At 45.2% G+C, this 22,818-nt stretch overlaps 2 long non-coding RNA genes across 3 annotated transcripts in view; one reads left to right on the plus strand and one right to left on the minus strand.

The window, feature by feature from the left end:
- On the plus strand, positions 1 to 15,806 carry LOC147011727 (uncharacterized). The gene is made up of 3 exons (XR_015051771.1): positions 1 to 395; positions 7,720 to 8,040; positions 13,752 to 15,806. It is a non-coding gene; the product is annotated as an uncharacterized LOC147011727 (long non-coding RNA).
- LOC147011728 (uncharacterized) overlaps positions 15,787 to 22,818 on the minus strand; it is a 24,073-nt gene continuing 17,041 nt past the window's right edge. Inside the window, exons 2-5 of one of the 2 annotated variants that reach the window (XR_015051770.1) lie at positions 18,108 to 18,184; positions 17,846 to 18,007; positions 16,907 to 17,151; positions 15,787 to 16,805 (exon numbers count right to left, since the gene is read on the minus strand). This is a non-coding gene — a long non-coding RNA (uncharacterized LOC147011728). Of the gene's footprint in view, positions 16,806 to 16,906; positions 17,152 to 17,845; positions 18,008 to 18,107 lie in introns of both variants that reach the window. The other variant, XR_015051769.1, reaches the window with a different exon arrangement.

Genomic DNA, 22,818 nt, shown 5'->3' on the forward strand with positions numbered 1-22,818 from the left:
TGGAAATCGCCTATACCATTATCTCCGAAACTAGGCAAGCTGTTTGAATTTTGTTTGCGGGAATCAAGCCGGGCATTAGCACAGATAATTTATCGCAAACCTGATACATCACAATGACGTCATATTCGTTTTTATGACGTCATCATTAAGTGGACGAGGATCTTAGCTCATTTGACCTTGTTTTAAATATATATATATTTACCCGAAAGGAGCGCACTTGAGCACTGTTTCAACATTATGATTGTGCGAATCGTGAAGGACAACTGTTTGATTCCCGATTCCTCATCCACAGCCAACTTCTTCGAGGAAATGCGGAAAACACAAGATGTTTGATGAAACATGTGCTGAAGATAGCCCTCGAGCAATAAGGCGTCATCGTCGGCAGGCAAATCAAGGTGAGCTTGGTGGAAGGGTGTGGTTATAGAATGGGGGTGTGGGGGGATGGAGGAGGGTGAAGTGGGGAGTGGGTGCTGGTGTGGTTAAAAGTGGCGGAGGGAGTGTGGGGGATGGAGGAGGGTGAAGTGGGGAGTGGGTGCTGGTGTGGTTAAAGGTGGCGGAGGGAGTGTGGGGGATGGAGGAGGGTGAAGTGGGGAGTGGGTGCTGGTGTGGTTAAAAGTGGCGGCGGGAGTGGGGGGGGATGGAGGAGGGTGAAGTGGGGAGTGGGTGCTGGTGTGGTTAAGAGTGGCGGAGGGAGGGTGGGGGATGGAGGAGGGTGAAGTGGGGAGTGGGGGGTGGTGTGGTTAAAGGTGGCGGAGGGAGTGTGGGGGATGGAGGAGGGTGAAGTGGGGAGTGGGTGCTGGTGTGGTTAAAAGTGGCGGAGGGAGTGTGGGGGGATGGAGGAGGGTGAAGTGGGGAGTGGGTGCTGGTGTGGTTAAAAGTGGCGGAGGGAGTGTGGGGGATGGAGGAGGGTGAAGTGGGGAGTGGGTGCTGGTGTGGTTAAAAGTGGCGGAGGGAGTGTGTGGGATGAAGGAGGGTGGAGTGGGGAGTGGGTGCTGGTGTGGTTACAAGAGGAGGTGGGAGGGTGGGGGGTGGAGGAGAGTGAAGTGGGGGGTGGGTGCTGGTGTGGTTAAAAGTGGCGGAGGGAGTCTGGGGGATGGAGGAGGGTGAAGTGGGGAGTGGGTGCTGGTGTGGTTAAAAGTGGCGGAGGGAGTGTGGGGGATGGAGGAGGGTGAAGTGGGGAGTGGGTGCTGGTGTGGTTAAAAGTGGCGGAGGGAGTGTGGGGGGATGGAGGAGGGTGAAGTGGGGAGGGGGTGCTGTTGTAGTTGAATGTGTCGGAGGGTGTGTGGGGGTGGGAGGAGGGTGAAGTGGGGCGGGGGTGCTGGTGTGGTTAAAAGTGGCGGAGGGAGTGTGGGGGCTGGAGGAGGGTGAAGTGGGGAGTGGGTGCTGGTGTGGTTAAAAGTGGCGGAGGGAGCGTGGGGGATGGTGGAGGCAGCAGTGGGGAGTGGGTGCTGGTGTGGTTAAAGGTGGCGGAGGGAGTGTGGGGGATGGAGGAGGATGAAGTGGGGAGTGGGTGCTGGTGTGGTTAAAAGTGGCGGAGGGAGTGTGCATGATGAGTGGGATTACATGAGTTTTTGTTGAAAGTTATGACCATTGCTGGCTTGTTCTAATTCCCTCCACATGTTTACATGTCTTGACCTCCCGTTCAGCACACACTTACACTTGATGGGAGTTTAAGGAGAGACGTTACTACAGATAAGGAGTACTTTGTTGACTTTGGAAGCTTACATCGATAATACATCGCTGTCAACAATGATGCATGACAAGCTACCTTATAGGAGGGCTGCAATGACATGGTGTCGCTGTGCGTCGTGGGTTCAAACAAATGTTTGTCCCCCCCACCCACCCCCCCAACCATGATGGTATACTCGTCTGCTTGAGCAGCGATTGCGTTTTCAAAGTATTTTGATGATTTACCAGCAGATGCGAGCCAGGCATTGCCAAAAATAACATTCTTAGTAAGAAAATATTCTCTTAAAACAAGAGACGTTTTCTTGCAGCCAGAAAAATTGTTCTCATGGTTTTCTTGAAATAAGGAAACTTTTCTTATTTCAAGAAAATATCTTTGGAAGAAAATTATTTTTGGCAGTGGAGATATAGAGAGAAGATTGCTTGAAGTCCATACAGCTTTAATAAAGAGGATTTTGCAGCTGACAACATCTAATTATGGCTCCAAACAGGTGATTATAGGTAACAACATTGTTGTGGTGATGGAAAAAGGACCCCCGGGTGACACACTCAACACATAACCTCAGTGAGATATTTGACACAGGTGGTGACACAGGTGGTGATATTTGACATAGGTATTTGAGGTGACACAGCCCTCAGTGAGATATTTCATTCGTAAGTGTGTTTAGTTATGTTACTTTTCACTTGTAACATGGACGGGGAAAATGTGTTGTGGTTTTTTTTTTCCAGGTTCTGTCCCCTTTGTAATTTTCCACCCTCTTGGAATCCCCCTATCCATCCCCCTATCCATATATCCCCCTATTCATCCCCCGATCCATCCATCCATCCATCCCAATCCCTCACCCTTTTACTTTCAAACCTCTCTTGACCCGTGCCTCCATAAAATCCCGAACCATTCCCCTCTCAAAACTTCTCAAACCCCGTACTTTCTTCAAACCAGCCCCTTTTCATTCAATCCATTTGATGTTGAGGTCTTGGAGAGATTCACTTACCTTGGCAGTGATATTCATGTCTCTGCTGGCTGTGAGTCAGAGGTCAATGAACGTCTGGGTCGGGCCTGGGGAGTCATGGATTCACTGGATCATGGGGTGTGGCGCTGCCGGTACCTGTGCGGGAGGACGAACGTCCGAGTCTTCAGGTCCTTGATGCTTCCAGTCTTGCTCTATGGATGTGAGACTTGGACTCTGACCAAGGATCTGAGATGGTGACTTAATTCCTTTGGTACCAGGTCTCTTCGGAGAATCCTTGGCTATTGTTGGTCAGATTTTGTGTCCAACGAGCGGTTGCTGAGAGAGACAAATGAGATTTGTTACCTGCATTGTCCGTGACCATCAGCTGCGGCTGTATGGACATGTGGCTTGTTTTCCGGACGCTCATCCTGCTCACCAGATTCTCTCAGTGAGGGAGTCTCCTGAGTGGAGGAGGCCAGTGGGCCGACCACGTGCCTCATGGTTGCAGCAGGTTGATCGGCATCTCAAGGAGATGGGGATGGGCCAGGCATCTGCCTGGGGGGAGGCCAGGCGGAGGCCCCTGGAGTACCGGCGGAAAGCGGACACAGTGATGCGCTGCTCTGGCGCATGCTCCCATACCTGACCTGACATTTGAATCCTTTTTCCCATCCTTCTTTCCCTTGCACATTCCCACAGCACAAATAATACATACAACACAACATGTCACAGCACACGCGATATGCCACAACACACCAATTCAGAACCATGTTGGTGCTGCCATTGTTGGTGAAATGATTCTTGCCAAGCCATGCTGGCGCTGCCATTGTCAACGAGGTGGTTACTGCAAAGCCATGGTAGTGCTACCAAGATGTGGGAGCTGCACGCACAGTGTAGAATGGCAAGTAAGAAACGGGCTGTCACACTACAGCAAAGGAGGGCCAATGGGGATGTGACACAAGCATGCAACAACGACCCTTGTGCCCCCCCCCACCGAATCCCTGCCTCACCGAATGCCGATATACGCCAAGACGCACCAGCGATCTGCACTGACTGTTGCACCAAGGATCGATACGAGACCCATAACTGCCTGCCTTCCTCTCTACTGCATTTCTTCCTGCCTGTCTGGGAATGGAACAAGATGCATTATGCTGGGGCAAAGAGTCCACGAGAGCGAATGCAGTATGATATCCTTCGGGTGCAGCGGCTCCATACTGACACACCTTTCTCGACATGCCACACCGATACCCCACACCCACCCACCACTTGCATTCCCTTCCTTCCCTTCCCTCTACTTTTGGACCACCTTAAGCCCGCCAGCTTGCGTATGGTGAGCGAGAGGTCGCAACCATGCCTCCATCATCTTTCTTTCTTTCTCTCCCTCTTTCTCTCTAAATTCCCCAGATTGACGTGTACGGTTATATCCGGACGTATTCAGACAGTGGTTATGTCCAGATGGACCCTCCCCTCACCTTACCTGCCTTACCTTTCCCTCCCTTCACACTGCCTTACCTTGCCCTCCCCTTCCCTCCCCTCACACTTCTGGCTCCTCCCTTCATGCTGCCTTCCCTTACCCAACCACTCCTCGCTCCCCCACCCCTCCTTGCTCCCCCACCCCTCCTCGCTCCCCCACCCCTCCTCGCTCCCCCACCCCTCCTCGCTCCTCCACCCCTCCTCACTCCCCCACCCCTCCTTGCTCCCCCTTCCTTCCTTACTCCCCCACCCCTCCTTGCTCCCCTCCCTCCTGTCTCCCTCCTTTATCCCTCCTCTCTTCCTCCCCTCCTTCTTACTCCCATCCTTAATATCCACATCAGTGAAGCAACTGGTTGTATTTGCTCGTTAATTGATAAAGTTGATTTTCAGTTTGATTCAATGGAAATAGAGGCCCATGTGGGCAGAAAGGCCTGATAACAAAACTTTCTTCATGTAGTGAAAACGATGTAGGATGACGAAATTAAAGGTCCCGTGTTGATGAAAAATGTTCCATTCGTTTTTGTCCAGTGAAAGGACACTTAAACCTGTTGAGACCTTAAAGTGGTGAAAATGGTCGAAGGGTCTAACGTGGTCTGAAAGGTCAAAGAAGCCTAAAGGTATAAAGGGTACATTCCAAAAGTTAGGGTCAAACAGGTCAATGTGGTCTATGGGATCTAAAAGGATAAAAAGGATGTAAATGTCCAAATGGTCTTCAAAGGTCCAAGGGGTTTAAACACATCCAAGGTTTAAAGGTCTGCAGGGTCAAGGGGTCTCAGCAGTCTCATGGGTCTGGAGCAGTTTTTCTCAAATGGTGGGTCATAACCCCCGAGGGGGTTGTGAGCGGGGGTTTCTGGAGGGGTCGTGAGCTGTCTGCGTCAAGTAGCTACACAAGTTCTAGTGATGTTCCCAACGACTTACCTTTGTGAACTTACCTAAATTATTAATTTAAAAGCAACTCAAAAACAGATTATGAAAGGAACAATTTAAAGCATTAATGGGGGAGGAATGGTGTGAGGGCTTGAGACACATTATGGAGGGAGGGGTCACGTTTATTGGCTTCTGAATACACTTTGACACCTGTCCTATCATTTTACACAGAAACCACATGCATACATTGCTTTCCAGAAGGTATTCACACCCCTTGACGTTTTCAGTTTGTTGTGGTTCTGAATTTAAAATGTGTTAAGTTGAGATGTTGTTTTTGTCACTGATCTACATGTACCATCTCATAATGTCACGGAAGAATTTTAGTTTTAGAAATTTTTACAATGAATTAAGAATGAAAAGCTTGAATCAATGAAGTATTCAACCCCTTTTGCTGTAACACTCCAAATTGAGCTCAGGTGCTTCCAATTTCCTTTCATCATCCTTAAGATGTCTCGACAACTTGATTGGAGTCCACCTGTTGACAATTCAATTGATTTGACATGATTTAGAAAGAAACACACCTTTCTGTATAACGTCCCACAGTTGACAGTGCATGTCAGAACAGAAACTCCACCAAGAAGTCTGAGGAACTGTCTGTAGAACTCCGAGATAGAATTGTGAGGAGGTATACATCTGGGGAAGGATATACAACAATTTCTAGAGTGTTGAAAGTTCACAAGAGCACAGTGAGCTCCATCCTTAGGAAATGGAAAGAATATGCAACTACCCAGACTCTTCCTATTGCTGGCCGTCCGACCAAACTGAACAACCGGGCAAGAAGGACCTTGGTCAGGGAGGTGACCAACAACCCAATGACCTCTCTAACAGAACTACTGAGTTCCTTGGCTGAGATGGGAGAACCTGCAGGAAGGACAACAGTTTCTGCAGCATTTCACAAATGTGGGCGTTATGGGAGAGTGTCCAGATGGAAGCCACTCCCGAGAAAAAGGCACATGACAGCACGTCTTGAGTTTTCAAAAAGTCACGTAAAAGACTCTGAGAGGAGGAGGCAAAAGATTATTTGGTTTGATGAGACGAAAATTGAACTCTTTGACCTGAATGCAAAGCACTGCATCTAGCGTAAACCGAGCACAGCTCATCATCCATCTAACACCATTCCTACCATGGAGCATGGTGGTGGCAGCATCATTCTATGGGGATGCTTTTCAGCAGCAGGGACTGGGAGACTTGTCAAGAGAGAGGGAACAATGAATGGAGCCAAATACAGGCAAATCCTTGACGAGAACCTGCTTCAGAGTGAAAAATATCTTCGACTGCAGTGAAGATTTATGCTCTAACTGGACAATGAGACCAAGCATACAACCAAAGCAACACTGGAATGGCTTCAGAACAAGAACGTGAAAGTCCTTGAGTGGCCAAGCCAAAGCCGAAACTTGAATCCCATTGAGGATCTGTGGAAAGACTTGAAGACCATTGTTCACCGACACACCTCATCCATCTTGACAGAGCTTGAGCAAATTTGCAAGGACAAATGGGAGAAAATCCACAAACCCAGATGTGCAAAGCTGATCCAGACGTACTCAAGAATACTCGAATCTGTAATCACTGCCAAAGGCGTTTCTCCGAAGTATTGACTCAGTGGGCTGAATACTCATGTAAATTATATATTTCTGCGTTTCATATTCAGTAAATTTGTAAAAATTTATTAAAACATGTTTGCACTTTGTCATTATGGGGTATTTTGTGTAGATCAGAGACAAAAATAAATTAAATTTGATCCACTTTATATTCAGGCCGTAACAACAAAATGTGAAAAAGTCAAGGGTTGCGAATACTTTGTGAAGACACTGTATAATGCGAGACATGTTTTCATGACAAAACTCGTCAATCTTACTCCCATTATCCCCATGGTCGATCCTGCAACGATATCGTTGCATACTTCTATTGGTGGACTGTGCTACTCTCACCCATAGCAGACTCGGTGAAGCCGAAGAAAGGCAAATTATTGAGATGAACAAGGCTGGAATGTCCTAAGGTGAAAATGCACCTCAACTTGACTTCGATCCGACTGTCATCAGCAGATTAGTCCGCAAACATCAACAAACTGATAATGTTAAAGACAGGCCTCAATTTGGACGACCCAGTGTGACATCTAATCATGTTTGTCAAACATTCCATTTTTTTTTCCCACAAGCACAGTGTTATGACATGCATGGAATTTCCCTCGGAGTTTATTCATGAGAACTGTCCAGAAACAGTTCTGGCCTGCAGCTTACAAAGCCAGGAAACCAATTATATGTCTTCTTCTCATACCAGAACACAATGCAGCCTGCTTGGCATATTGCTGGGCATGTCGACACTGGAATATCATATTCCAGAGGAAGATAAATTGGTTTGATGAGAAGACGATTCTCCTGCATGTGACTGATGGTAGAACTCGGGTTTGCTCACAACCTAACACAGCCGTTATACCCAAGAACATTGAAGAGTCTCTTTTTGGTGGCAGACTGGTCATGATATGGAGTTGCCTGTTACAACTGTAAACTTGACCTTGCCACTGTACTGGGTAACTTGATAGGTGAAAGGTACTTTAAAGACATTTTGGATTGTGTTGTTTTTCCATATAATGACTACCACCCACTTCTCACAAGACCTGGATTCATGGATGACAAATCCAAATTCCACCGTTCTCGTGAAATGACCGACTTCTTTTTTTTCTTTTCAGGAGCACGGCTCGTGGAAGAGCAAGGTAGATCTGACAGTGGGACAAACATCATGGAAATGAATGAACAGGATAAGGGGAAAGGGAGAGGGGAGGAAACACTGAAAATGGTTGGGTTAGGAAAGGTGAATGAGGGTAATAAAGATCATGGGACAGAATTGGGGATGACAAGAGGTGGTGGTGCACTGTTTGCTTATGTTGGTAATAATGGTGCAGGCTTTGATGGGGGCAGAAGGAACTCATATTATGACTGTGTCGGAGTGGCGATCCGTTCAGGATTGGTTCCAACTTCGCAACGTTTGATGACTACAAGGTGATTAAAAGGTGGGCCTTTAATTACTACTTCCCTTCTGTTATTTATTATATCTATCAATGGTTACACAATGCATGAAAAGATATATTTAATATCAAATTGTTCAGTATGAATTGATGTTTTCTGATGGAATGGATAATTTTAATCAGAAATTAAGACTTTTCTTTGATTTTACTCTGTCTAGTCTGCCAAGTAGCGTTTTTGTCATTTATTTTTTCCCATGTCAGATCAAACAAATATTATTATTCAGCAAATGCATATTGCCTGGAATTTAATTTGGAATGTGTCACGCTGGTTGCGTCTCCAGCACGCCCCTGCACACGACGACAGGAATTTAGAATTTCAAACAAGGAACCGACACACAATGGTCTACTCTTTGCAAAAGACACCATGGGATCTTTAAGTGAATGCAAGCAAAAGGGACATTGGGCTTAATGTCTGTCCCTCCAAGAATTGTTTTACCCATTGATGCAGCACCTTGTCTGTGAATTTATAGTCTTCTCAGGAATTGAATTCAGACTCGACTGGCCAAAGGCCAGTGCGCTAACTGTGCATCATCGTGTAAGCATGACTGCAGAAGGTGTCGGTGTGCGTGCGTGCGTGCGTGCGCAGAGCCTATCCCTTGATCAAATGACGCCCCAGGCAAGGGGTATCTTCGGCACTCCCTCTCCTTATGTTCTACTTTTGTTTACCTTATGAGGGGGGTAACAAGTGCAGGCAGTGGTGAGGTGCTAGCGAGTGTAGGTAATGCAGTAGTGAGGGGGTAGTGAGGGTAGAGATCTTTAAGATAATGAAGGATATAGTGTAGACAAAGTACAGAATAGTTCTTCAGCAGGATAAGCAGTGATAGCACCAGGGGATATAGGCTGAGAGTAAAGAAGTTGGGACAGTAGTCAGGCAAGGATGTTTCACTCAAAGCATTGTTAAAATGGAATGATCTCCTTGGAAGGGTAGTGGAATAGAAAGAGTAAACAGGTTTGAATTTGAGTTAGATAGTTACCTAGAAGCATTGGAGATAAAGGGTACAGGAACATTGGCAAGACTTGTAGTTAGCTGGAGTATGCGTGTGTGATTGTGCATATCTGTGATAAACAAATGGAAGACTAAGTGTGATGTCTGTAAGAGGGTCTCGTCAAGGGATACTGTGGGTTGGTGTGTATTCTCCAACCTAAAACCACCTTCGCACGCTACCCCCCCCCCCCAACCACCTCACAAAAAAAAGTTTTCATTTTTAGCTCACCTGGAACGTAGTTCTGGGGAGGTTATGGGATGGCACGTCATTAGTCCTTAACAAACCTCTAGACCCTTACACCCTTCAAACACTTGCAACTTCTTCTTTGAAACTGCACACATGATTTCGATGAAACTTGACCACAACCTTCATCACCTGGTATGTGCCAAAGTTTGTTCAAGGCATTAAATAAATCGGGGTCTGAGGGGATGTATGGGGGTGGGGGGGGGAGGATGCCCCCCAAATTAGGGTATTTGCTTTCTTCTCAGAAACTACACACACAATTTTGATGAAAGTTGACCACAACCTTCATTACTTGTGAAGTAACAAAGGTTGTTCAGAGCATTAAATAAAAAATACACCCGTGCGGGAGTGATGGTCATCTCTGCGAGAAACTAGACTAATTGCGTAAAACATTTTATGTAGATTGCGCATTTAGCACATCTATTCGACTGTTCGATATTCGAGCATTACATATTTTCACTTTTGACTGTCAAAGATACGTGCTTCCACATAATAACAAATGAAATCGATATTAATGTCGGGTACGGTTACGTCTCATTGATACACGAGATAAAATCTGTTTGGGCTTTCGCACTGAATTTTCGGTGACAAAAAAGCTATGCTGCAACATATTCCAGTTCGCACACCCAAACCGAGGTTTTGAAAATTCTGAACCAAGATTTTGATTTGGGGGATGTTTTAAAAAATTGTGTTTGTACATGTACAAGAGTCCAGTAGCAGCAGCAGGAAGGAGTTTGACTGTGAACTTGAGCATTACGTTGTCCATCATTACCTTCCTACATAACCATCCCATCCTTCCCACCGATTAATTTGCTCTATAGTCATCATTTACTTTCAGTTATTGTAGAATGTCTAACATGCATTCTGTAGAAGTTTGCTTAGTCCTAGTCAGTGGAATTGGTCGATTTTGAGGGATGAGATGTTTGACCTGAACCAAAGAACCGAGCTAATCACCCCAACCGAACAGAAAAATAACCAAACCGCACACCCTTATTAATAGTGAAATAGCAAATGCAAGAAAATCTCTCCAATAGACCTTATTCCTCGTCCGAGTTCGGAAATCTGAGCATGCGCAGTGCATTTTCAGCCTTAAATTTTGGTCAATTTCTCATCTATCACGAGCTCAAAGTTGCTGAAACTCGGCGATCTTTCCAAAAAAAAATTCTCTACAAGGTAAAACCAAAACTAGCCTTCTAGCTGTTAAAATAAAAAAAGTGTTGCGGTGTTCCGAACAAGAGCTGAATAGGGTCTATTTCCTGACTTACCACACAGCTGTAGCTGTCCACTGGCACCAATCACCAAATTTATATACTATACTCTAATCTGCACTAATGCCAACGAGTCCGTCAAATAATGTCCAGTAGGGAGATGGCCAAGAGTCCGTAGAAGTAGGTGGTATAATCACTATCACTCTGTGTAGTAGAGTAGGTAGGTACAGTAGCAAATGGCAGACAGACAACTACGACACAAACCAGTCAGTCAGTGGAATTGATGGGTAGATACGTAGGCCTAGCCTTTTTGTTTTCCAATCTCTTATAAAAAGTGCAACAACAACACTGACGACACCACACTACTCACTCTTACTATCCACAGTTCTGTTCGTTCAGTTCAGAATATTCCCGTGGACTCCACTGGACCAACAGATGACTAAGACAACTGATGACTGTGCACTATATACAGGAATAATGTTTATATGTGTACGACACAAGATAAACGCGGAAGGAAACCGGAAATATCGCAATCGCACATGGAGATTATTTGACGAAGCAGTGCTAAACACCGGAAATATAAAAAACACAACAACACCGTAAAAACTTCATATGACTGGACACCTGTCCCGCCGTGTCGGCTGCCGATCAATATTCGTGTCAAAAGAAGGATGGCGTATATCAAAGTGCTGGAAAACAATGGAGATCTCTCTATTGTTTTCCAGCACTTTGACGTATATTAAACACACAACGATATGCCATCCGATATTTCTCGATTCTGATAGCTTCTATGACCTAGGCCTATGGCGATTTGCCGATTTGGTGGGGACATTCGGCTATGAGTGGGGGTACCTAAAAAGCTATGCTATATGGCAGGCAGGCGGGCCGCGGGTGGGCAGGCAGGCAGATTATATAATAGGAGTTACAAACCGAGAGTTAACGAATACCAAGCATGAGAACGACCTTTACAAACATGAGTTCCTGTTACTAGGGTGTAGTGTTCTCGGGTCAGGAGGGATTTTTGGCCAACTTTGAAGTCACGTGACGCGAAAACGAAAGCGAATATCGAAAATCCGTCCCGACCAAATTTAGATATTGTCCCATACATTCATATGCCACAATCGAATTCAAGATCGCTTGAGAAATGTAGGAGGAGATAGATTTTGAAAATCGTCATTTTCGCATTTTCTGCCAAATTTGAAGTCACGTGACACGAAAACGAAAGTGAATATCGAAAATCCGGCCCGACCAAATTTAGATATTGTCCCATAGATTCATATGCTACAATCAAATTCAAGATCACTTGAGAAATGGCGGAGGAGATAGAATTTGAAAATCGTCATTTTCGCACCTTCAAAGGCCTCGTGACCTTGACCTTGACCTTCGGTGACCTTGAACGTCATACCATCGTGTACGACTCATCGACCTCTATCAGGATCACTAATGACCAGATCTCCCGCTTCAACTTCATTGTGAACGGACGGACGGATCGTCACCTCTCCTCTCAACACCCATATTATTAGGTCATGCTCGAAGAGATGACCTAAAAAGGACCACTGGACCTGTAGCTTATCTGGGCCCTGACATAACGTTGAAACCCAAATTTGGTGGCATTCATGTTACAAATTGAAGAAGATGCCACTTGCCTTGGTAAACTCAGCAGAAACCTTCAATTAAATGATGAGGAAGATGCTGCACAATTTTCATAACATCGACCACCACGTGGATGACATCTTGAGGCACACGGTCAGATGGGAAGACCATGTCAAAATACTGTGGCAACATTTTGAGCGGATCAGGGAAGCCAGTTGGACTCTTCAGCCTTCCAAATGTTACAGTGGATTCCACACCCTGGAGTTTGTGGGACACCGAGTGTGAAAGGGTCAGGTGCAGATGGAGGAGAAGAAACTCACCTGCGTTAGAAACGCCCCAGTACCGACAACCAAAAGACATGTTTGATTATTCCTGGGCTTGGCGGGGTACTTCTGGAGGTTCATACCGAACTACGCAGATGAAGTTGTGCCCCTCACTGACCTCACCAAAAAGGGTCAACACAACCACATTTCGTGGGAGGCACCCCAACTAAGGGCATTCAAAAGGATAAAGAACCTTCTTTGTAAGGCCCCTGTGCTATGAATGCCTGACTTTTCCAGACCATTCATCGTGAAAGCAGATGCATCTGATGTCTGAATCGAAGCGGTCTTGTTGCAGGAGTATGACAAAGGAGTTTTATCATTATTCTGCAACGAACCATTATTCAAAGAAAGATGGAGGGATGGTTTCACATAATCATTTATTGTGACCATCCATTCCCTGTTTTCATACTTTTTGAAGTAACATCCCTGCATACTTTTGCATTTTTTAAAATGCAGCTTAGAATGGTGAGCTCAGGCTTGACCCAGAGAGACTTCGACCACTCTGTGAGCTTCCCCTTTCAGGGGATATGGGGTCTCTATGTGGAGCACGGGGTATGTTTTCATACTACTCTCAGTGGATTGTTAACTACTCAGAGGAGGTCGGAGCCCTTGTTCAGGCTGATCCTTTCCTAATGTCTAAATCATCCCAACAAGCTTTCAAAGATCTAAAAGCAGAGGTGGAGGAATCAGTAGTATATTCTATTGATGAATCCATCCCGTTTGTTGTTGAGGCTGATGCTTCTGACTTTGTGATGATGGCTGCCACTCTTAACCAAGCCGGGAAACCCGTGGCATTTGTTCTCTAGGATATGGCCGTACAGTATTTGGTATGCTGGCTTACATACATTCTCAGAGGGGAGGTTTTCTATGTCAACTGAATTGAAGCACTCCCTGCACAACCATGGCATCTCTACCAGTCGCACTACCCTGAATAATCAATCCATCCATTGGGACCATACTCTGCACAGAGCGTTGGTGCTGCTGAAGCAGTCTCCTTGGCTATTTGGCACAATCCTGTATGGGTCGCCACTCCGGCGCAGGATACTCAACCGGCTCAATCGTCCCAGCAAGATGGGATTCATTTTGTCGACCTCGGAAGGATGACAGGCTGAGTCAACTCCAATGAATAATAAAAATATATATTTGTTTTTTATTTTAAATACAATGGTGAATCTCTTGCTAATACAGTGAGTGAAGGAGGGGAGCATTCGCTTCAAAAGTGAGCGAGTGATGTTTTAAGGAAACTCAACTGCTTCCATTTACTTTTAAGCATAAGAGCATTACCTGGATATCAATTAGAACCAAGAAAATAAAATATGTTGAAAGCTGATTTTTTTTTTCAGGAAAGTTGCTTTGACGTCCACCCAACACCACTGAGCAATACCAGAAGGAATGGCCAGTATGAGCGTAACAATGGTGTGATTTGTAAGAATATTACTCTCTCAAATCAAGAGGCCTCCAATGGGAGGATATTCCATCAGAAGTCTTACATTTGTTATGTTCACTACTTACATTCTATACAATTGCAACATATTGTTACGGCTGTGGAAATTCGCAGAACACCATATAGGTCCTTAGTTCAGTTATGCCGATAAGTCCGTGTCCAGTTAGATTTCCCCACCGTTGTCTAATGGGTTTTATTCATGTCACCCGGGCTGTGATCTTTGAGTTAGCCGTTTTTCTGATACTATCGTTATTTTGGACCAACTGCCATTAATACCACCACAAAGCGCCACCAACCACAACAACGACGATCACCACAACCACCTTCTCGTCAACTGCCAACATCCCCACAGACAACGAACAGCTGCCTTCACAACAACCACCTTAACCACCACAAACGCCAGCCACACCACCCTCCCGACCACCACGAACGCCAGCTACACCACCATCAAGACCACCACAAAACACCAGCCACACCACCATAACGCCAACCACACCACCACCGCATTTCCACCTCAGCACGGTTGCGAGAAGCCTGGTATTCATCGGGGGAGAACGGATGACGGCCTCACCCTCCCCCCAACGACAAACACGTGCGGAAAAAACGAAAGCTATGGCAAAGGCAAAAGAAAGGCCCCGATTCGGCGAGGAAAACGCCCTGCTTCTGGAAGCTTCGCGCGCGCGTGCTGGAAGGGAGGGGCGAGGGGGAGGGGTGAGGGCCGTGAAGATAAAAGCGCGTGCTGAACGCAGTGTAGAGTGTGACGTCGAGTGGAGAGGCGAGTGGAAGTCAGTCGGTGGAGGTCTGGGCTTGTGTGAGAGTGTGGATTTGTGGGCAGCCACGCTGGAGCCTGGAGTCTGGGGTCCCCACAGTCAGTGAGGAGCTGGAGAGGATCCAAGAGGGACGCCCAAGAAAGTCACCACGAGGGTGGAGGTAACCTGCGGCGGCCTCTTGGAGTTCCTTCGGTCAACCAAGCTCCTTGGACATAAAGACCCGAAGGGGTCCAGTCTGACCCCCTTGTCTTTAAGGGGGTCTTTTCCTTGCTTTTATTTGTGTGGAAGCTGTGGCGCCGTGTCCCGTTAAGTAGAGAAACTGTTAAGTGACTGTACATGATTAATTATAATAGACGGTTGTAGCACTTTGCCTTGCTCGCGTCTTTTGTCTCGTCCCGCATCCATCACAAATCAACTGCATGCGTGTTTCACCAATTCATTGCATGATTGTTTGTATACGTGTAAAATAATAAATGTGCTTATTTGAATGTGAACCTGTTCGCCGTGTCATTTTCCCCTATTGAAACGCCATATTGCATTTCGGAATGGTAGCGGGCTTTTTGATAGCCGATAAAAGAATCGGGTCCAGCGAGGTCTCGCGATAATACCCCGCTTGGTTATCCCAGAACGGAACGAACCGCTTAAGCGGTTCATGTCCGAGCAGACCTCGCTGAGGTACGGTCTCTCGGTAGGCTGCCCGCGCGAATAATTAGGTATATCGACAATTCGGCGATTGACCCTGTCGCGCGCGGGTAGAATATTGACTCGGCCGTGGTGTGTGCTTGGAGCACACCCGTGACTGGTTTTCGGCGTTGTTCCGGAAAGTCGCGACTGAATTGTCCGTCCGGTGGGCGTACGGCCGCGATTCGGCTAAAAAGCGGCTGTCCGCACGCCGGCGGGTGCAGATTCGTAACAATATGTTACTCCACACGAGTGTTTATTCAATGACCAAAGTAGCTGCTCAATTCCAACATGGCTTTCCTCACCTGGACCTGTTCTCTTGAAACGTCACGTGCGGCAACAAAAGTATGACAGGCATCTTTGAGAATAAACGGACAAATTTGTTCCAGGTAAATCGGGTATTTGCTTTCCAACAATGGAAATGGACTATTAATTTTTGTTATTCTTCGATGTGAGACACTGAATAAAAATGTACTCAGCTCGGCCAGCAAAAATGGGCATCTTTTATTCAAGATATTGTTGATGATTACAACAATACAGTTCATTCCTCAACAAAATCAAATCATCAAAAACATTTACAAAATCAAATACGAAAAAGTCTAACATGAGAAAACCTAAATGTGAAGTCGGTGATTTTGTTGGAATTTCCAGATGAACATCTTATTTTGCTGAAGGTTTCACCCAAAGATGGAGGAGTGAACTTTTTAAGATTGTTGATATTTTTTTGTTTTTGTTTTTGTTGTTGTTTTTGAAAGTTATCAATTCTTTTTTTTCACAATTCAATAATAATTAATACAAGGTGAATGCATTATTTTAACACAACAGCCTTGTTTTTTTGTTTTTTTTCTTCAAGTTTGTTCTGTCTTAAGAATAACATTTCAGTTGTTTCACGTTTCAAGAAGTAGAAAGGGAGATGGGGATGTTTCATGAACATGTCTAAAGGATTAACCAGTTCTTTTGAACACTCTCTTGATATTGCTGAAAAGGAATTAAAAACGCATTGCTTATCTAATATCAAATTACATAATATATCGTTTAATTAATTTTTAATCACGTGAACTTACCTCTCATCAAGCACCATCCAATGAAGAATGACATTGATATGTTTCGAAATCCAAAGGTCACCAAGGTAGAACCCACTTTCCAAGTCTCTAAAATAGAACCGGCTTTTCAAGTAACCAAGACAAAACTCTTTTCCTGATTTTCCCCAAATTTATGGGTCTCCAAGGTAGGTCTCACATTGTGAGCCATCGAGGCAGACCCTTTTCCCAAGTCTCCAAAGGTGTCTCACATTGTGAGTCATCTCGGCAGAACTCTTTTCCTGGTTTTCCTGAATTTTGTGGGTCTCCAAAGTAGAACTCGTATGCTGGGTCTCCGAGGTAGAACTTTTTTTGTGGGTCTCCAAGGTTGTCATGGTTTTAAAGGCTCTCAAACAAATGAATGAGTTCACCTCTCGTTTTGACAAAGAGGGTGTTTTCAAGTTGTATATCTGAAACAATTTCCTGTGGAATGAAATAGTCAAGTTTAAATTAATTCCATTCATTTAACATCAGATTACTTTGTGAACTAATCAGACTCTGTAAATATATTTTTAAATCGTTACCTTTTGAGAGTCGAGGTTCAAGTCCAATATGTCGATGTGAATGTGTAAATCAATATAGGTAGTTGGGAGAGCACTGCTTATCCCAGACAATTCAAAGTCTTGCCCAGTCAGTTGAGCAAACACCATTCTCAAACACAGAGATGAAGCCAAGGTGTTTGAAATCAGCCCATTCTCTCTTGCTTTCTAGAGATGTCAGTTGAAGTGGAGTTGTTCATTGGTGAGAGATGTGGTTTGTTCTGGCAAGCCTGGAAAAGTTAGGGGATAGGTGTTGAGACATTGCATCATTAATTTCACATCAAAATGATCAAATAAGTGAATGGATTTATCTTGTCAGTTGTTTTGGTAGGCAGCCTGGGCATGGAGCTAGAGTTAAAAAAAAAAAACATTTCCTGTTATACTTGAACAAACATTTAGTAATGAGTTTTACAAAACATATTACACAATGTACTCAATTGATAAAATATTCTTCTGGTCCTGCTTACTTGAAATTTTTTCAGATTTTCCTGAATTTTGATATTTTTAGGTTGGGGTTAAAATATTTCATTAATTAAAATATTTTGTTGGGGTAGGGGTTAAGATATTCTTTTATTATTATTATTATTATTATTATTATTATTATTATTTAATTTTGACATTTTTCCAAGTCCCAGAACTTTGATAATTTAATAAATTCATCAATTAATTACTTATTTTGACATTTTTCCAATTTGTCTCAGAACTCTCATTTCCACATGACTTACATGCCGACATCTATAAAGACTTCAATATCCTAGTCTCAGAAAACTCATGGAAACATGAACCAACTCGAAGGACACTCAGTAAAACACATACCTCCGCCACATAATGCCTGATCCACAAGAACATATCGGGCTTGATACATTTTTGAAATATCATGCTATATATCGTTTTTGTCCCTATCTCTCATTGGTGAAGAATTACTTTAAGAATGAAATGATTTCTCTGGAGAAGAAGATGTTTGAAGGAATTAATGCGATCTTCCCAAAAGTTGACTGTTGTACATTCCGTTCAAAAGCGATGTTCCCAAAAGTTGACCAAGTCGGCCATTTGGACACACTTCCAGTCGCGTGGTCCACACGACTTCTGCAATACAATTAACATCTTTTTGTGTTGTAAAATACTCCAAAAATGAGGAATTCAATATTCTATAAACAGTTTTATTCAACCGAACATCGGAACATACCAAGCCTTTGCACTGCACACCTCCTGACCTCTCACGCAGCACTCCTTCTCTCCTCATCGCCCCATATAGCGTCCAGTCTGTACACAACACCACACATCCCAACCATAGCCTAATGTATCAACCCAAATTTGGAAGCATTCTGACTGGTGGGTCTGGAGAAAAAGATTTTTGAAGGAATTTACACGATTTTCCCAAAAATTGACTGTCGGCCAATTTGACACACTTTTGGTCACATGATCGGAATGACCGGCAGTTTAACATCCCAACCCTTGTCTAATGTAACCCAAATTTGGTGGCATTCCGACAGGTGGATACATAGAAGATTTTGGAAGGAATTTGCGGGACCCCCATTTTGACACATCCGGTCAGGTAATCGGCATGGCCTCCTCAATTTAACATCAGGACCCTCTCCTAATGTTGTGACCCAAATTTGGAAGCATTCTGACTGGTGGGTCTGGAGAAAAAGATTTTTGAAGGAATTTACACGATTTTCCCAAAAATTGACTGTCGGCCAATTTGACACACTTTTGGTCACATGATCGGAATGACCGGCAGTTTAACATCCCAACCCTTGTCTAATGTAACCCAAATTTGGTGGCATTCCGACCGGTGGATACATAGAAGATTTTGGAAGGAATTTGCGGGACCCCCATTTTGACACATCCGGTCAGGTAATCGGCATGGCCTCCTCAATTTAACATCAGGACCCTCTCCTAATGTTGTGACCCAAATTTGGTAGCATTCTGACTGGTGGGTCTGGAGAAGAAGATTTTTGAAGAAATTTACTAAGTCGGCCATTTTGACCGACTGAAAGTCATGTGACGGGAACGAGTTTTGAAAATCCTGTTCCCAGTCAGGAGAGGAACGTTGCTGCCAAATTTCAGGGGGTAGGTCCAGTGGTTTGGCAAGAGAAGTCGAAAAAGGAGATGGAGGAACGGATGGTGCACAATGACAACACCTTATCTGGAATGTAAATTCCCGATAAGCTGAAAATCAGGGTGTATGGGGGTCTGCAGGGGGTTTGATCACCCCCAAAAATATGTATTTGCTCTCCTCTCTGAAACTACACACACAATTTCAATGAAAGCTGACCACAACCTTCGTTACCCGTTTTATACCAAAGTTTGTTCACACCATTAAAAAAAAACCTGGGTGTAAGGGGATCTACGGGGTGTGGGGGTTGCTCCCCAAAATAGGTATTTGCTTTCTTCTACGAAACTACACACACAGTTCTGATGAAGCTTGATCACAACCTTCATCACCCATGATGTACTAAAATTTGGTCACACATTAAAAAAAAAGTTTGGCTAAAAGGGGATCTACAGGGGTTCCTGCCCTAAAATAGGTATTTGTTTTCTTCTCAGAAACTACACACACAATTTAGATGAAACTTGACCATAACCTTCATCACCCATGACACAAAACGAATTTCCATACCGGATCGGTCGAGGCCCGGGTTACCAACGACTGCCAGCGGTACCCGTGGTCAGCAGGGTACCAGTGGAAATTGTGCTACTGCTGGGCGAAGGAGGAGAAGGAGATGGGGAAGGTGAGTCCAGAGGCAGTGGGAGAGGGGGAAGGGTAGAAGTGTGTAGGTGAGAGTTGGAACTCTGAATGTTGGGACGATGACTGGCAAAGGGCGAGAGTTGGCTGATATGATGGAGAGAAGAAATGTGGATATACTGTGTGTACAAGAGACCAAGTGCATGGGGAGTAAGGCTAGGAGCATTGGAGGTGGTTTCAAACTGTTCTCCCATGGTGTGGATGGGAGGAGAAATGGTGTCGGGGTAATCCTGAAGGAAGATTATGTCAAGAGGGTATTGGAGGTGAGGAGAGTGTCTGACCGAGTGATGAGTGTGAAGTTGGAAATTGAAGGGGTGATGATGAATGTCATCAGTGCATATGCCCCACATATGGGGTGTGAGATGGAGTATAAAGAAGATTTCTGGAGTGAGTTGGATGAAGTGGTGGAGAGTGTATCCAAGGATGAAAGAGTGGTGATTGGAGCAGATTTCAATGGGCATGTTGGGGAAGGGAATAAAGAGGATGAGGAGGTGATGGGTAGGTACGGTCTCAACAAGAGAAATGTGGAAGGGCAAATGGTGGTAGAATTTGCAAAAAGAATGGAAATGGCAGTGGTAAATATGTATTTCAAGAAGAAGGAGGAACACAGGGTGACATACAAGAGTGGAGGAAAGTGCACACAGGTGGATTACATCTTCAGCAGGAGATGCAACCTGAAAGAGATTAGAGACTGTAAGGTGGTGGCAGGGGTGAGTGTAGCTCGACAGCACCGATTGGTGGTCTGTAGGATGACTTTAGGGTGAGGTTGAGGAAGAGAGTGAGGGCTGAACCAAGGACCAGATGGTGGAAGCTGAAGGAGGAAGACTGTTGCATGGAATTTTGGGAGGAGGCGAGACAGGTGTTGGATGGTGGTAAAAATGGGTGGGATGATTGGGCAACTACAGCAGAAGTGGTGAGAGAGATAGCTAGGAAGGTACTTGGTGTGACATCTGGACAGAGGAAGGAAGATAAGGAGACTTGGTGGTGGAACGAGGAAGTACAGGAAAGTATAAGGAAGAAGGGTTTGGCGAAAAAGAAGTGGGATAGTTAGAGAGATGAAGAAAGTAGGCAGGAGTACAAGGAGTGGCGGTGAAAGGCAAAAAGAGAGGTCGCAAAGGCCAAGGAAAAGGCATATGACGAGCTGTATGAGAAGTTGGATACAAAAGAAGGGGAAAAGGATTTATACCGATTGGCAAGACAGAGGGACCGAGCTGGGAAGGATGTGCTGCAGGTTCAGGTGAGAAAGGACGCAAATGGGAATGTGCTGACGAGCGAGGAGAGTGTGTTGAGAAGGTGGATGGAGTACTTTGAGGAGCTGATGAATGAAGAAAATGAGAGAGAGAAGGTTGGAAGAGGTGGAGATAGTGAATCTGGAAGTGAGGTGGATCAGTAAGGATGAAGTGAGGACTGCTATGAAGAAGATGAAAAGTGGAAAGGCGGTTGGCCCAGATGGTATACCAGTGGAGGCATGGAAGTGCTTAGGAGAGATGGCAGTGGGGTTGTTAACCAGATTGTTTAATAAAATCTTGGAAAGTGAGAGGATGCCGGAGGAATGGAGATGAAGTGTTCCGATTTTCTGGTTCCGATTTTCAAGAATAAGGGTGATGTGCAGAGCTGTGGAAATTACAGAGGGATAAAGTTGTTAAGCCACACCATGAAGTTGTGGGAAAGATCTGTGAGCAGCAATATGGGTTTATGCCAGGAAAGAGCACCACTGATGCAATGTTTGCTTTGAGAATGTTGATGGAGAAGTATAGGGAAGCCCAGAAGGAGTTATATTGTGTGTTTGTGGATTTAGAGAAAGCTTATGATAGGGTGCAAAGAGAGGAGTTGTGGCATTGTATGAGTAAGTTGGGAGTGGTGGAGAAGTATGTGAGGATCGTGCAGGATATGTATGAGGACAGTGTGACAGCGGTGAGGTGTGCGGAAGGAATGATGGACCGGTTTAAGGTAAAAGTGGGATTGCACCAAGGATCGACTCTGAGCCCTTTCCTGTTTGCAATGGTGATGGACAGGTTGACGGACGAGATCAGACTGGAGTCTCCATGGACTATGATGTTCGCGGATGACATCATGATCTGTAGGGAGAGTAGGGAGCAGGCTGAGGCGAGCCTCGAGAGGTGGAGGTACGCACTGGAGAGAAGGGGAATGATAGTCAGTCGGAGTAAGACGGAGTACATGTGCGTAAATGAGAGGGAGGGTGGTGGTATGGTGCGGTTGCAAGGAGTTGAGGTGGGGAAGGTGGATGGGTTTAAATACTTGGGATCAACTGTCCAAAGTAACGGAGAGTGTGGGAGAGAAGTGAAAAAGAGAGTGCAGGCAGGATGGAGTGGGTGGAGAAGAGTTGCTGGAGTGATTTGTTACAGAAGGGTAGCTGCAAGAGTGAAGGGGAAAGTATATAAGACGGTAGTGAGACCAGCTATGTTGTATGGTTTGGAGGCGGTGGCACTAACAATAAGACAGGAAGCAGAGCTGGAGGTGGCAGAGTTAAAGATGCTGCGATTCTCGTTGGGAGTGACGAGGATGGACAGGATTAGAAATGAGTATATTCGAGGGACTGCGCAGGTAGGACGGTTTGGAGACAAAGTGAGAGAGGCGAGACTGAGATGGTTTGGACATGTGCACAGGAGGGAAGTGGAGTATATCGGGAGAAGGATGCTGAGGATGGAGCCACCAGGCAGGAGGAGAAGAGGAAGGCCAAAGAAGAGGTTCATGGATGCGGTGAGGGCAGACATGCGGGTGGTTGGAGTGTCAATGGAAGATGTGGAGGATAGAGCGAAATGGAGATGGTTGATCCGCTGTGGCGACCCCTAACGGGAGCAGCCGAAAGAAGAAGAAAAAGAACCTTCATCACCCGTGATGTACCAAAGTTTGTTCACGCGATTTAGAAAATCAGGGTCTAAGGGAGTTTACAGGGGGGTTGCCCCCCAAAATATGTATTTGCTATAAGAATTGTACATTTTGCTGATTCTGTCTCACGTTGACTTCCTCCTCAGTATCATTATTCTACCAGCTGAGTGCCCAGGGGTATTGCCCCTATTTTTATTTTCATACCTTGGTGATATCCCTGTATCTGCCACACTTTTCTCGTCACCACTCCTTCCACATCCCATCCCTCCAATGAAATTAAATTAACATTGGCAATTTT

Source organism: Eptatretus burgeri, chromosome 15, assembly GCF_056783735.1.
Source record: "Eptatretus burgeri isolate ZD-2024b chromosome 15, Ebu_testis_v1, whole genome shotgun sequence".
Classification (NCBI taxonomy): Eukaryota; Metazoa; Chordata; class Myxini; order Myxiniformes; family Myxinidae; genus Eptatretus; species Eptatretus burgeri.